At 39.2% G+C, this 15,406-nt stretch overlaps 1 long non-coding RNA gene across 1 annotated transcript; it reads left to right on the top strand.

Moving 5' to 3' along the window:
• The first annotated feature begins 3,312 nt into the window (after positions 1-3,312).
• On the top strand, positions 3,313-14,976 carry LOC139689970 (uncharacterized). The gene is made up of 3 exons (XR_011701446.1): positions 3,313-3,412; positions 4,270-4,446; positions 14,862-14,976. It is a non-coding gene; the product is annotated as an uncharacterized lncRNA (long non-coding RNA).
• Positions 14,977-15,406: the final 430 nt, after the last annotated feature.

Here is a 15,406-nt window from a genome sequence, read left to right as displayed (position 1 = left end):
TTATCACTCCAGTAATCCCCACTATCTTTCCATCTCACCTCGCATAGACCTAAAATATCAATATTTCCTCTTTCCATCTCTCGCTTAGCATTCGCCAATTTCCCTGTCCTCATCATTTTCCTAACATTCCACGTTCCAATTCTAACTAATATGGTCTTCTTCTCCTTCGTCTTCTGTCCTGCTGCTGCTGGTTTTCCCTTGCAAGGGTTTCATGGGATGACGACCGCGGTAGCCTTGCCTCCCCCGCTGCCGGGCACGACACACGGCCGGTTGGGACCGATCCCCGTAGTTGCCAGGACTCAAAATATCTGTATAGTCCATCATGTTAATCTTGGGAATAATAATTGAGGTGGTTTCCCGTTGCCTTCCTCAATAGTGTTTTTGACGTGACACCATCACTTACTGGCCGCCCCCCTGGGGTCAGACGCCATTGCAGCCGCCTCACTGAGGAACAGACGCTGCGTGGACTAACTTTCGTTGGCTCCTAACCTGCGACCTATCTGGCATGGGTGACCATACCAGGAGCAATAATTATTACTCCCGCCAGCACAGCTCTAGGGGTCATCGGAACGCACAAGTCTTTCCACCACGTCAAGGTTGTAGTCCGAGGAGGGATATATATATATATATATATATATATATATATATATATATATATATATATATATATATATATATATATGCATACCTACACGTGGGCAATTTGAAAAGTAAGGTCTCTTATTTTTTGTCATGAAAAAAACAAATTTATTCTCAACTTTGCGTACATCGTTGGAAAGGTTGAGTATTTAGCTATTTTTTACATAGACGCCTTGACAATCAATCACTTTTCGCACCCTTGTAAGCAGCTTTGTAATACCTGCGTCGTACCTTTCTTCCGCCGCGTCGCGAAGCCAACTGACGGCTTCTTCTCCGATATAAATTCATCGCCATTTAGTGGGGAGTGTACGGTGAGAAGTGTATGGACATCAAAAACGTGCGGAAGTGGCGCAGTGAGTTTTTTATGGCCGGGAAAATATCCACGATGAGCAGCTGTCGGGGCGGCCGAGTTTGCCGTAATCAACGGTGGCTCCAATTGACGAGATGGTGCGCAATAGCCGGAGAATTACCCTTCATGAGATAAAGGAAGGTCTTAATGGAGAAAGGGGCTACTTCTCTGTGCAGAATATTGTGTCGGAGGTCCTCGGTTACAACAAGGTGTCTCACCAAAGGAAAGTGTATGCATCATGACAATGCACGTCCACATGTGTCACATCAAACGACCACCCTACTCAATGAATTCGGCTGGGATATCATCGACCACCCTCCTTCCAGCCCAGACGTTGCCCCCAGCGACTACTACGTGTTTACCGCTCTCAAAAAACACCTTGGAGGACAGAACTTCAAGTCAGACGAGGAAGTTCAAGAAGCGGTCGTTGGTTGGCTTCGTAACGTGACGGGAGAAATGTACGACGCCGGTATTAAAAATCTGGCAATAAGGATGCAAAAAGTGATTTATCGTCAAGGCGACTATGCAGAAAAATAGCTAAATGCTCAGCTTTTCCTACGATGTACACACTCACACACACACACACACACAAACACACACGCAACGTTATTCCGTGAAGTTTTGTGCGAAACTCGGGAACACGGCAACTGAGACCCTCGATATGATCACGCAGGCTTATGGGGACACTGCCTTAAGCCGTTCCACAGTATTTGAGTGGCAAAAGTTGTTTAAAGAGGGTAGGGAACTCGTTGAAGACGACCATCGCTCCGGACGGCCGTCGACGGCAAGAACCGACACCAATGTGGACAGAGTGAGGACACTGCTGAACACAGACCGACGCTTAACCAGTGAAGAAATCGTAGACCAGTTGGGTCTGTCTGCATCCAACGTCCAACGCATTATTTCACAGGATTTGGCCATGCGCAAGGTGTGCGCCAAGATGGTGCCGAAAATTCTGCCATGGCGCGCTCGTCTTCAGACAGCTCCTGGCCAAATACGGCGTTGCCACGTTGCCGCACCCGCCCTATTCTCCCGATCTGGCACCACCGGACTTCTTCTTCCCCCTGATGAAAAGACCGCTCAAGGGACGACGTTTTGACTCGATAAAGGCCGTTCAAGAGGCTTCGACGAAGGCCATCAACGGCATCCCCAAAGAAAATTTCCAGCGGGCGTACGGGGAATGGGAGCAACGTTATACTAAGTGTGTAGCAGCTCAAGGAGCATACTTTGAAGATTATTAAGTCGATGTAAGTATATCGTCAATAAAATTCTTAAATAAAAGGAGACGGTGGGAAGACAGTTCGAACAGTTCGGCGCGTAAAGGGATGTCCCGTGGATCCACGTTTTGATTTCCATTCAAATTTTTAACCAGTGACCTTCTAGTCGATGACTGGTCAATTTGAGCATACCTCCGGCCGGCGCGAGCGGAAATCTGACCCGTGCTGAAGGAACACACTCGAATTGTCGACGCATTAATCGGACCCGGGGTGAACTTCGTCTACTCGGGACTATCTAAAGGGGGCAGTTATTCAGACGAAGGGATCAAAATTACACCGCAGTCTAATTGAGAACGCCTTTGACTTCAAGTAATAGAAAAATGCCCAAAGATACTTGGAAACTTTCACTCTTTCAGTGTTAATACCTAACAAGACGGTTGTGCTCTGAATAATAATTGCAGAAAATTTGGATTACTTTTATAGATCCTAGATCATGTTCATTGCCCAAGCCTGGATCTTTCATAGCCTAGATTATGTTCATTGCCCAAGATGTTGTGTTATTGTCTTCTTGGTGATACTCTTCAGCAGTTATTGGTTTTAATTCTTTCGGTTAGAACTTATCACGTGACCTTTTAGTTTTTATTGTTATTAATATCTACCTCCTCTTGCGCGAACGTCTTTTTTATTGAAAAAATAGGAAATAAAATGCTTTTTTGTTTGCATATAAGATACACCTTTCGCATCAATGAGTGTGCACAACTCAAGCAAGAGCATTGCATTCCAATCAGTGTTCTGAAATACTTTACTTTAATCACATATTTGTATTTCGTATGTAGTTCCATCAACAAATGCTTGTCTCATTTCGCGTTCAGCTGCCTCTCTGACATTATTTCGTCATCGCCCACTTTCCCTCCTACCCTCTCAGAAATATTCCATATATTCCATAACCCCTATATCCCTCCTCCCCACCCAAAACTACATCCCCCCAACTCTTCCCCTACCTCCTTCCCGTTAGTTCAAACCGCCCCCTTCCCCTAACTTCGCCCACCAATCCCCAGCGTCCGCCGAACCAGGCTCTTCCATTCTCTCAACATGCCCTGGCCTGGGACGACGTACTACTGAGAAGGCGCCCAAGCTTTTACTGCATGGGCGAAGGAAACGACATAGCGAGAGCGACTGAAGATCACGCGTGGCTCGAATAAATCTAGTAAGTGGCCATGTATTCTTAATTCTGTCATTTTTCTGAAAAACTTAAATATCAGAATATTCGTAATATTTTTAAAACATTTCCCGCGATCATGACTTTCTACTCTGAGCTCGATGTGATTCTCTCGTAACCTACTCATTTTTGTTTGATACATAATCTTTTGAAAAATACTGGTTCACGTTTAAAAGGATACATTTTTCTATGCATACTGCCGTAACTGAATTGAGGTATCGAGGCACATCGCAACCTTCGAAATTTTGGGAAAGGCGACTTTTGACGCGAGGTTACTGAAGGCGCATGTTCTTCTCTTTGTGGGGAAAAATACTGTTCGGACCTTATATTTGACTTGGGAGAATTAAGTATCCCTTTAAGAATGCTCGAGATTTGTGGAAATACTTTGGAATAAGCGAATCTAGTAACTATTTATTTGGAATTATTTTTCAGTAAAATTTAAAATATCGAACTGGATGATTGCTCAAAAGGAAAACGTGCCAAATTTGATTTGAATCTCATGCTTAATAATACGTGATGTAATCCATTATTTTCGGTTTGACTTCGGTGTTCACCCGAAGGTGGTGTGCGAGGTAACGCAACTGGGGGGGGAGGAGCGGAGTTTAATGCATCACAATTTCCCGTCAATTGCAATTAAACCTGCTCTGAGCATTGGTGATTCTCTGGCAGAGTATTAAGAGTCCAGCTATTAATTTGAAGAATTAATGAACATGCCTAATTTTCATACGTCAGTTCCATTTCACTTTGTGAGCTTGCTGATTTTGCGACGATAACAACAAAATCTTACTTTATCAGCAAATTATTTTTTCCAAAATCTTATCCTTACTGCTCCCATTCCTTTGCAGACGCTTCAAGCTCAACCTGCCGATCGAATCACTTGGGACTCCTTACCAATTCACGGCGGGAGGATGCATTGTATCGCCATTTCATCAAAGGCCCGCGTCGAAGTGGGAAGACGAAGAATGCTCGCTTCTGATCGGCGTGACGGGAATCATGATGCTGGTTATACCCATTTCAGAGAGGTAACCCCAATTTTAGCGCTTTACCTCTAGCCTTTAGTGAATTTTGACAACTCTGAAGATTCATTTTACTGGATTAAGTGTAGTACTTAGCCGCGGGTGCAGCTATATTCCCAGCAGGATGAGCATCTCGTACTCGCTTACAGGATAAATTCCGCCTTTTGACTTAACGTAACGATTTAACATCTTTGATAGATTATTTACGGTGTTGATATTAGGATTTTATATTTCCACTTGTCTGATGACTTGTATGTGATATTCAAATCCACGTCAGGAATGTCTGAAAATCCTGTTAAGCATTGCTTCTTGCCGAATATTTTTCCTCTCAATTTTGTTGACGACCACTGCGTTGATTTCGGCCTACAAATTTCCGGGCTGATTATGTAGTAATTAAGACAGAATTATTTATTTCTGTTTATTATTTTGGGTCGCGGTAGTCCAGGGGGTAGAGCGTTAGGCTACTGACCGGAGGGTCTGGGTTCGATTCGGGCAAGCCTCTCTGGGCACCTACTCCACCCAAGCTGTGATTTTTCCTATTATAGCCTGCCGAACCGACCTCCGGGTTGATTTCTATTTATGGTTTTTATTTTTAAGGGTTAACATGTTTGTGATTTGTACATGTCTACCATGGTTTTTGTCTGTTATTCTCTTTCACTCTAATTTAATTTTTTATTGTATATGCAAAGTTAGATGTTTCTAAACTAATGACAGACATAGTCGTACTTCGCGTTCTAAATATTTCTTAATTTCATGAGACGATCGTCTGAATTGTAAAACTTTATTTAATACTTAAATAGTCGTAGATGATGTACTTAAGTTTTGTGCCGTAATTGCAGTTTCAACCACTTAACAGGCGGTTACATTTGGCATACCAAAAATCGTATTTTAAGCCTTTATGCTTGAAAGTAATAACTCTAATGAAATAAATTTCATAATTGTAAAAGCCCTCCCCGGACTACAACCTTGACGTGGTGGAAGGGCTTGTGCGTTCCGATGACCCCTAGAGCTGTGCTGGCGGGAGTAATAATTATTGCTCCTGGTAGGGTCACCCATGCCAGATAGGTCGAAGGTTAGGAGCCAGACGAAAGGTAGTCCACGCAGCGTCTGTTCCTCAGTGAGGCGGCTGCAATGGCGTCTGACCCCAGTGGGGCGGCCAGTAAGTGATGGTGTCACGTTAAAAACACCATTGAGGAAGGCAACGGGAAACCACCTCAATTATCATTCCCTAGAAAAATATGATGGACAATAGAGATATTTTGAGTCCTGGCAACCACGGGGCTCGGCCCAATCGGCCGTGTGTCGTGCCCGGCAGCGGGGGAGGCAAGGCTTCCGCGGTCGTCATCCCACGAAACCCTTGCAAGGGAAAACCAGCAGCAGCAGGACAGAAGACGCAGGAGAAGAAGACAAAATTAGTTAGAATAGGAACGTGGAATGTTAGGACAATGATGAGGACAGGGAAATTGGAGAATGTTAAGCGAGAGATGGAAAGGGGAAATATAGATATTTTAGGTCTATGCGAGGTGAGATGGAAAGATAGCGGGGATTACTGGAGTGATAAGTATAGAATAATATACAGCGGTGGGGACGAGACCCAACGAGGGGTTGCCATAGTATTAAATGAAGAGGTAGGAAGAAGCGTAGTCAACATAAAGCAGGTAACGGATAGAATACTACTAGTGGAGATAAAAGCAGAACCGACGAACTTAGTTATTATTCAGGTATACATGCCACCGAGCAACCATAAGGAAGAAGAGGTCGATAAGATATACGATCAGTTAGAGGACATGATCGCGTGTGTTCCTGCAGGGAAACATTTGATAGTGATGGGGGATTGCAATGCGACGGTAGGCGAGGGAAGAGATGGTGACGAGGTCGGGGACTACGGTTTAGGCACGAGGAATGACCGCGGGGAGAAAGCAGTTGAGTTCTGCAGGAGACAGGGGTTAGTCATCACCAACAATTGGTTTAGACACCACAAAAGACGCAGGTATACATGGAAAATGCCAGGTGACTCTGGAAGATATCAGCTAGATTATATCCTGGTTAGACACAGGTTTAGGAATAGTGTGATAAATTCCCACAGCTTCCCGGGAGCGGATGCGGACTCAGACCACAATTTAGTTGTTATGAAATGTAGCGTACGTTTCAAAAAGACAAGGCAGGGGCGGCGAGTTAGAAAATGGAATGTAGAAGCATTAAATGGGTTGAAAAGGAAGGAATAAAAACAGGCGGTAGAGAAAATCATGGAGGATGGTAAAGGGCTTATTACTATCGAAGAAAAATGGGAAGTGATCAAAAAAGGGTTGTCTAAAGCCGCAAAAGACACTATTGGAACCGTTAACGCTAAAAGGACTAGGAAACCATGGATCACGGATGAGATGATTACAAAGATGGATGAGCGGCGAAAATGGAAGAATATAAATACAGAATTAGGCAAAATGAAGTACAAAGAATTGAACAATAAATTGAGGCGGGCAACAAATAAGGCAAAAGACGCATGGTGGAAGATGCAGTGCGAGGATATGAAAAGTCTGCAGAGGAAGGGTGAAATCGGTGCGCTGTACAGCAAAGTTAAATCGTTACCGGGAAGTAAGAAAGGAAGACCTATGCTAATAGTTAGAGATAAGGCGGGTAAGGTAATAGTTGACGCAGGAAAGATCCAAGAGAGATGGAAGGAGTATATAGAAGAACTGTATAGTAATGAACTCAGACCAACACAGTTAGACATTGAAAGAGAAAATGACGTAGAGGAAGACAGCTTAGGTCCAGGCATACTAGACAATGAGATAGAAAGGGCATTAAGGGAGATGAAACTAAATAAGGCCGTGGGGGTAGATAACATTCCCGTGTAACTTTTAAAATGCTTAGGAAAATGTGGGAGGAAGAGGCTATATGGGCTGATCCGTAGCATTTATGAGGAGGGAATCTGGCCGGAAGACTTTGTGAGAGCAGTTTTAGTTCCGATTCCGAAAAAGGTAAAGGCCACGTCATGTGAGGACTATAGGACAATTAGTTTGATATCCCACGCAGCTAAAGTTGTTCTCAGGATCATAAACAAAAGGATAGAGAGTAGGGCAAATGATTACTTAGGGGATGATCAGTTTGGGTGTAGGAAGGGGAGAGGTACGCGTGATGCCATTGCAGTAATGAGATTATTAATCGAGAGGAATATAGAACACAACCAGGAGGTATTTGCCTGTTTCGTAGATTTCGAAAAAGCGTTTGATAGAGTGAATTGGGAAAAACTAATGAGTATTCTGCAGAAAATAGGAATAGATTGGAGGGAAAGGAGGCTAATCCGCAACCTGTACATGTCTCAGACTGCTCAGGTGCGGGTGGGAAACGGGGAGTCAGGATGGGCAGTGTTAGGAAGAGGTGTAAGGCAGGGTTGCCCATTATCACCGTTGCTGTTCAACCTGTATGCAGAGGATGTGATCAAAGAGGCATGGGTAGAACTGGAGGTAGGAATGAAAATGGGGGGGGGGGATTCGTGAAATTAGTAAGGTTTGCTGATGACCAAGCTTTAGTTTGTCAGTCAGCCAAGGGGATGCAAGCATTGCTTAGTGAATTGGAAATTCAGTGCGACAGGTATGGGATGAGAATCAACATTAATAAAACAAAGGTTATGCGATTTTCTAGAAAGAAAAAGGGCAAGCTTAACATTAAAATAGGAGGGCAAAAACTAGAGCAGGTAGAACAGTTTACGTATCTCGGTAGTGTTTTGGACCAACACGGTCAAAGTAGTAGGGACGTAAGGAGAAGAATTGCGCTAGGCAAAGAGGCTCTCACAAGGAGGAGGGAGTTGATGACGGGGACTTTGAGTAAGGATGTTAAGAAAAGGCTCGTAAAAACTTTGATATGGAGCGTAGCTATGTACGGCGCGGAAACGTGGTCATTGAAGCAAGAGGATAGACGTAGACTGTAGGCTTTTGAAATGTGGGTGTGGAGAAGAATGGAGAAGGTGAAATGGACAGAGAAGAAAACAAATGAGGAAGTACTTGGTATGGTGGGCGAAGAGAGGGGTTTGTTGGGAGCAATCCTATGGAGGCAGGAAAAGTGGATGAAGGGGGCGTTGACCGGCAGTGGGATGTTGAAGACTGTGATAGAGGGTAGAATGTTGGGCAAAAGAGGAAAGGGAAGGAACAGGATAGGGATGTTGGACGGGATGAAGGGCGGAAGAAAGTACTCAGAGATGAAGAGGGACCTGGTGTAGAGTAGAATTTAGGGTTGTGTTTTGTTAGTAATCACAAAATATTTGTTTGGTAGTTGTGTCCATCGAAAAACCTACCTTAACCGGTAGATTACCTTAAAAAAAAATTGTAAAAGCTATGGTTGGTTTGAAAGAGAGATCTTGGTACCATGCCAATTTTAATATAGTGACAGTGATCACTTTTGAGTGTGGAGCGAATTATTTGTGATCAGCTAACTTGCGATGAGTCAGTTGTCGCTCATCTCAGCTACTCGGAGATATATAGTATAACTAAATTAATACTTTTTAATGATTCGTTTTAATGACATTACGATAACGCATTGTGAAATTTTCATACTCGTCGACTCACTTGTAATAAATTTGGCCACACTGAGTGAGGGGTGTGTGTCGCGCGCTTTCGGCATTGCTAGATCGAATTCTGCCTCCTAATTTTCGCGATTCATTTTCTGTAATTGCTATGGCGATAGCAATCATCTGCTCCATCGGTGGATGGATGTTCCGGGCTGAAATTTAATAATAAATCTCAAATTGTTCAATGTATCGCTTTTAATCCCAATTTATATTTAGTATAGACGTCATTTCAACATTCAATTATAGTCTGTACGTAAATGAATAGTTCGAAGAAAACTTTTGTAATTATTGATGCCATACTGATGAATGTTTGCAATATTTTAGTTTTATTTTAAAATGCTAATTTAGATTTTAAATTTCTTTATGAATGCATTTTCAAATTGCTCTTATGGTAAGGCTGTTTCTCTGCTGAAGCTGCGCTATATTTTAAATAGACTCTAGCTCCGGCATAGTTCCCTTATAATAACGTAATGTTACTCCTCGATATATTCCAATCCTCGGAATATTTTCTCCGCACAAGTTTGACATTTCAACTGAAGAATCCTCGAGCTAGTGGCATGTCTTCACTTCGGATTAGAGCTAAGATTTTGGATCAGGGAAGAATACCGTGCTCTGAAAATCAGCTCATCGGCGAGGTGTCAGCTCCCAAGTCCTTCGCTGTTCCAGCTGATACCTTGGCTCTTCGGAAAGCTACTACTCGGTACAACAGCAATGTCACATTTCTACTACTACATTTTTATGCACGATTGTCTTTGGAATTTGTCGCTATTTAATTGGGATAAGCATTTATTTGAAGTAGATCTCGACGAAGAGGTCATAAAATATTTTTGGAATACCTTCAGTCTTCTTCTTTGAATTGGATCAGCGTTCAAGAACCCACTATTAAAATGCCAAATATCTTTCTATCTTGGGTGCACACAGAATTCGCCATGGCATCACTTTCAAAATATCAATTTAACTTTTAATAACAACGCAATATAGCTGCTTTGTTTATAATTTGAGAACCTAATCATTTTAACTTTTTCAAATAATTAATTGTTATCAAAATGGTGACAACTACTGCATTTCCGACAACTAATTCTTTCAACAGAGCCTTTTAGCCACTTATTGACATAAACTTTTTCTAAGTAGATTCATTAATTGACATTGAGAAAGAATACCTATCTAATCTTTAATTTGCCCAATACTACAAATCTTTTAGCGTCATGAAGCCCAAGTTTCAGTTCACCTGGACATTAACATACTAATTACTTGGCACTTCGCATAGAATTACTTAGCTTCGCATAGTCATTTAATTGGGTCCAAGTGCACATGCCCTCGGTTGTACCATTAAACGGAATCCCCACTGTATTCTCTTGCTTAGCTCTTTTAATGGTGGTGCGACTTTTTTCGTAGAAGTCGACCATTACACTGTTGTTCTGTGGAAACACGGCTTATATAGTTTAGGCAGAAAAACAAGAGCTAGGAACGTGAGGAATAATTGTGAACTTGACCGTACTCAAGTTTACTTTGAATAAACGGTAGGTCGAGGGGAGGGAACCCTTTTGGCAGGGTTCGAATCCCACCTGAAAGGAATCATGTCAACTGGGATATATGGCCGAAGAGCCTCAGAATTGCTTGCATGCGCATATTTAAGTACGCAAAGATAATGAATTTTTTTGCTTCATTATTTAGTTTAATTCGCTCCTCTATTTTCTATGTTTTTATTTTTCTCCAATATTTTGTTTTATTTATTTTGGTTTTTAATTTGTTTTATTTTAATTTTGTTAAATTTTTAAAATTTATAATTAATATTACATTTAATTTCTTATTTGTTTTCTTTTCAGAAGTCTACTTAATGTTGTGTGCATAGAAAATGTGATTTAACTTCGTATATTAGTAGATTAACACCGAATTAGCGTTAAAACCTTTAGATATTGGTGATAAGTTAAATTGAAATGTAAAAAGTTACATTTGTAGCATACCAAAGTTTGATTCACTTCGATAAAGCTCAATGCGCACTTTCGTTAGCTTCATAATGTAGCTAGAAACTATTTTTCCGTTGATTACTTCGGGAGGGATTTTACTTTTAGGGGGTGTATTTTAGGAGGCGTTTGGACTCTATGGACTGAAGAAAGTTTTTGGAAATTTTGGACTCAAACGCCTCGAGTTTTAATTTCCCATTTTCTCCACACATCTGTAATTGTATAGGCGGTTTATAAGAATCGAATAATGTGATCGGAAATTAACGAGAAATGTATTGATTGATCAAGTACAGTAGCTCCTTGAATGCGAAGAGAAATCTCCTTATATGCTATAGTGAATTTGCTTTTAGTACTCATGATTTAAGTTAATTTGAACACTTAACACATGAATATTATAGCTAAAATATAAGAATTTTTTTTGCTGTTGCACGAATGGCGTTGAATTACCCCGTGCCGCCCACCCTTGCTGTCAGGGTGCTACGTAAAATGGAAAGAAAAAGTCGAACGTCTCTAGAAAGGGATATCCAGAAACTTGATATATTTTTCAGATTAGGGATCGCCATACCCGAATTAATCCATGGTGTTACCACCACTGATTATTTTTTGAATAAGAACATATTTTAAAGATATAATAACCGTAATTTAAAACTTGATTGCAGACTTCCATGGCATCCCCAGCATAGCCCGTTTGTAGGACATTGGGAATTATTACCAAGTTTAATTTTTAAAAGTTTTTTCAATTTTCTAATTATTTTTCATATAGACTTTTTCTTTTTCATTGTACACCGAATGCAATATTTTTTTTATTCATTGAATAAATACGCGCGACAGTTTCTAAAAACTAGGCGTAGGGATAATGTAAAGCTTCTTTCAGAATATCGCAGGTACTGTCTACAATGTTCACATAATTTTTTTATGTATGTCAGTTTTCATTAATATCCCACTTTAGTATTTACTTTAAAAAGATAATTTTTACAGCCAGTTAAGAATGCTGTATCTGTGGTACTGGGTAGTAAAAGGTATAACAGATGGACAGCTACATTTCCAAATGAATAAAAATTTATTCACCACCAGTTTCGATGCACTGCATCATTTTCAAGTGAAGCTCTCACCCTCCAGATCATATATTATATATATATATATATATATATATATGGGGGAAGCCAGGGTTTTTATTGATGATTGGATGACTTTTTGAGAAAATATTCTCGCGAGGGTAATAGCTTTCGACCCGAAGGATATGTCAGAGGGGAGCGAGGTACCTACTTAAGCGTTTGCGCTTAGTTTCTTGACGGCGTTTTGAAAGTTTTCAAATGAAAATCAAATATTTCAAAAGCTCCACTGTTGTCGGTTGTTTCAGAAACTTTAATTCAGTGGGCAGGCGTGGAAAAAATCTGAGGACTAATTGAAAGCCAATATTAATCTACCGAGACGATAGTCAATTCATTTTTTAGACTAGGATGTTAGTCAAACTCCGGAAACTTGGAAATTGTTTTTCTCCGAATCGCGGGGAGTTAAGCCTTCAGTATATTGTATTTGTATAGCCTTTTCGGTATAACTTGTTTTTTCCTTCTAGGTCACCTTTCAGGTTTGGTGGTTTTTAATTTCTAACTTTTACATCCGCTATTTTCATTGTTAATCAAATCATTTAATTGATACTTGAAGTCTGTTTAATCATTGTACCTTTGATCAACCTTTAAATTATCAATTAAGGTTTTTTCAACATAACTCAAAATAGTTAATTATAAAGTACTTCATAAAAATCATTTCGGGGAGCCTTTAAGGTACATTACTTTCGTAAGGTTTGGGCAAAATATTTAAAGTTCAGCTGTTAGCGATTCACTGTTCCTCCAGTGTGAAATTCCTTCGACCATGTTTTACTCAACAGGATAACTTAGCCTTGATACATTAAATCGTTCTTCTCATAAGTGCGCGAGGCATTAAATCATGCCAAGAAAACCAATTAAGGTTTAAAGACCTTGCTTGGTTACCAACTATTTCAATTTTTGGAATAATCATGATTTAATGTTTACAATAATTCATTTTACAATTAATAAATTTGGAACATGGATCCGGAAACTAATTAACTGGGAAATAAGACCAAGAAAACTTCGACGTTTGCGTGCTTCATCATTACTAAATGATACGATGGTATTCGGAAAATTAGACTACACTTATCCACTCAAGTTTTATGAACTGTACTTGCATTCAATTTGGTGTAAAAGTTTTGAAATTTGTGAGTTCATAAAAAATAAAGATGTCCCAAATTTTAATGTTTTGTATACATTTTATTTTGTCGCTTGCGTCATACAATAGGTTAAGCATTAGTCTCATAATCGCATTCTCTCTTTTGATGATGTGTTCAAGGTTTTACCTAACTCGAGCTCAAAATAATGAAAATTTAAAGTATTCATTCGAATTTTTATAGAAGTGCATTAAACTTAGATTTATTATATAGAGCAGGTTTTGATAAAAGAACTCCAAATCAGCTGCTGTTAATAGGTCACGACACTGGTCATCTTTGTGAAATTATTCATCGAGCAGTGTATGTAAATAATAAATTAATAGGATTTAAACTTCTCGCCAGAGCTGAGATCATTTAATGTTGAATGTGATTGCGATTGCTGCTAGATATGAGTGGGGTTACGTACCCGCTATTAAAACGAGACCAGTCAGTCAGTTCATGCTAAGAAAATACAGGTGTCCGCATAAAGTCGAGGTGTGCAGAAGTGCGTAGAATTTCTTTGCAGTTAGTTTCGTTATGTTGCGAAATTAGAGCAGCAAATGTTACGTAAACATTAAATAAATAACATTTCAACTTCATTTAATCAATTTCAAGTATGCTATTACTTTAACATGTTCGTATGATATTACTTAATGTTGAATACAAGTGTGATTGGTGCTAAATACACGAGGCAGTTATCTGTCGCAATTCAATTTAATCGTTCATTTCAGCATTCAACTTTATAAACGATTAAAATGTCTGTATTTGAATAAGAAACTAATGCGCCGTTCGAATTATATCAGGTGCGTTAAATGAAACTTTAAATGTATCGTAATGTTTAGATTTCCTCAATTTACTTTAAAACAATTTTTAAGTCATATATCAATATTTAAACTTTGTTGGTTTTGTTGGATAGTATTTACAGAAATAGCAATTGAAACAAAACTGAAGAAACATACTTTCAGATTGACCAGATGTGATGATATCGTGATTATTAAAATTTGTTACAGAAACTTTAAACCTTCACTTTGCAGTTATTTTTTTCAATAATATGGTAAAAGTTTTGCTCAAAGGTAACTTAAAGTAGTTTAACGTAAGCATTTCTCCCAATTCTTGTAAAATTGCATTCAATTTTAAGGAATTTATCTTGTGTACTGCAAGCATTTGAACAGCTAGTAAATCATTAATAGTTTGACAGCTATCGCCTTTGAAATTAAACCACCGTCCATTACTATATAGCCATCAAAGAAACAGAATTTAAGCTGCGATGTTTGAGATTGGCACTAAATACTCGAGCGGGGTTGGCTATTCAGTTCAATCGTTTATTTTAGCATTCAATTAGGTAAACCATTGAATTCGTAGATTCATGTCAAAGATAAAAACCCTTAGTTTGAATAATTTTGAGGCATAATCAAGTGCATTAAATACAAAATACCAAATGATATAAAATGAATTATAGATACCATATTAATCTAAAACCTGGTCAATTTTCGCAATACTTGCCAACGAAATCAAGGGAAATACTTTCGGCATTGTACACATTGGTTAACCTTTTTAATTTAAGTAATATTTAATAGAAAAATGAACGATTTCATGAAAAAATGACAGGTATTTAATAATCGCATAATGATAGTATCCGAGACACTAATGAGTCTTTTCTTTTTTACAGAACTGCTATCAGCCTTTCTAACGTCAACTCCTGACGAAAGATAGATCCAATCGACTGATAACTCACTAAATGGAACTTCAATTGATACATACACCATGGAAGACATTATGCAACATTATCCATTACGGCGACGCCAATCACTAATTCATTTGCCAACTGGAATGGATCTATGTACAATGCAATGTATCTTGGACTTGTGCTCTGAAAATAAATAACTATTTGTACATACCTACATGTTTTTGTCAACCCTGGCCATGGAAAATTTTGCTCTGGACTTAGAATAATTTTTTAGTCGCACGTGAATAAATAATTAAATAATAATAAATTCATAAACATTTTATTTCAAATATATTGAAATATTTTAAAATATATGAATATATTAACAATTTATAAATAAATAATTTATATTTTTATGGAAAAATTGACCTAAAAAATACCTTAAGTCCTAACTTGATTAAAACCAGATTCTGTCCAGCGTCGAGACTTTGGTAATTAAAATAGTGGCGGGGTTTTTTATAAATTGTTTATTTCACCTGTAAATAAAA

The sequence above is a fragment of the Hetaerina americana genome, unplaced genomic scaffold, assembly GCF_022747635.1.
Source record: "Hetaerina americana unplaced genomic scaffold, ioHetAmer1.1.p SCAF_3, whole genome shotgun sequence".
In the NCBI taxonomy this organism is placed as follows: domain Eukaryota; kingdom Metazoa; phylum Arthropoda; class Insecta; order Odonata; family Calopterygidae; genus Hetaerina; species Hetaerina americana.
Note: the sequence above shows the minus strand (reverse complement) of the source record. Positions and strands in the feature narration are given on the sequence as shown.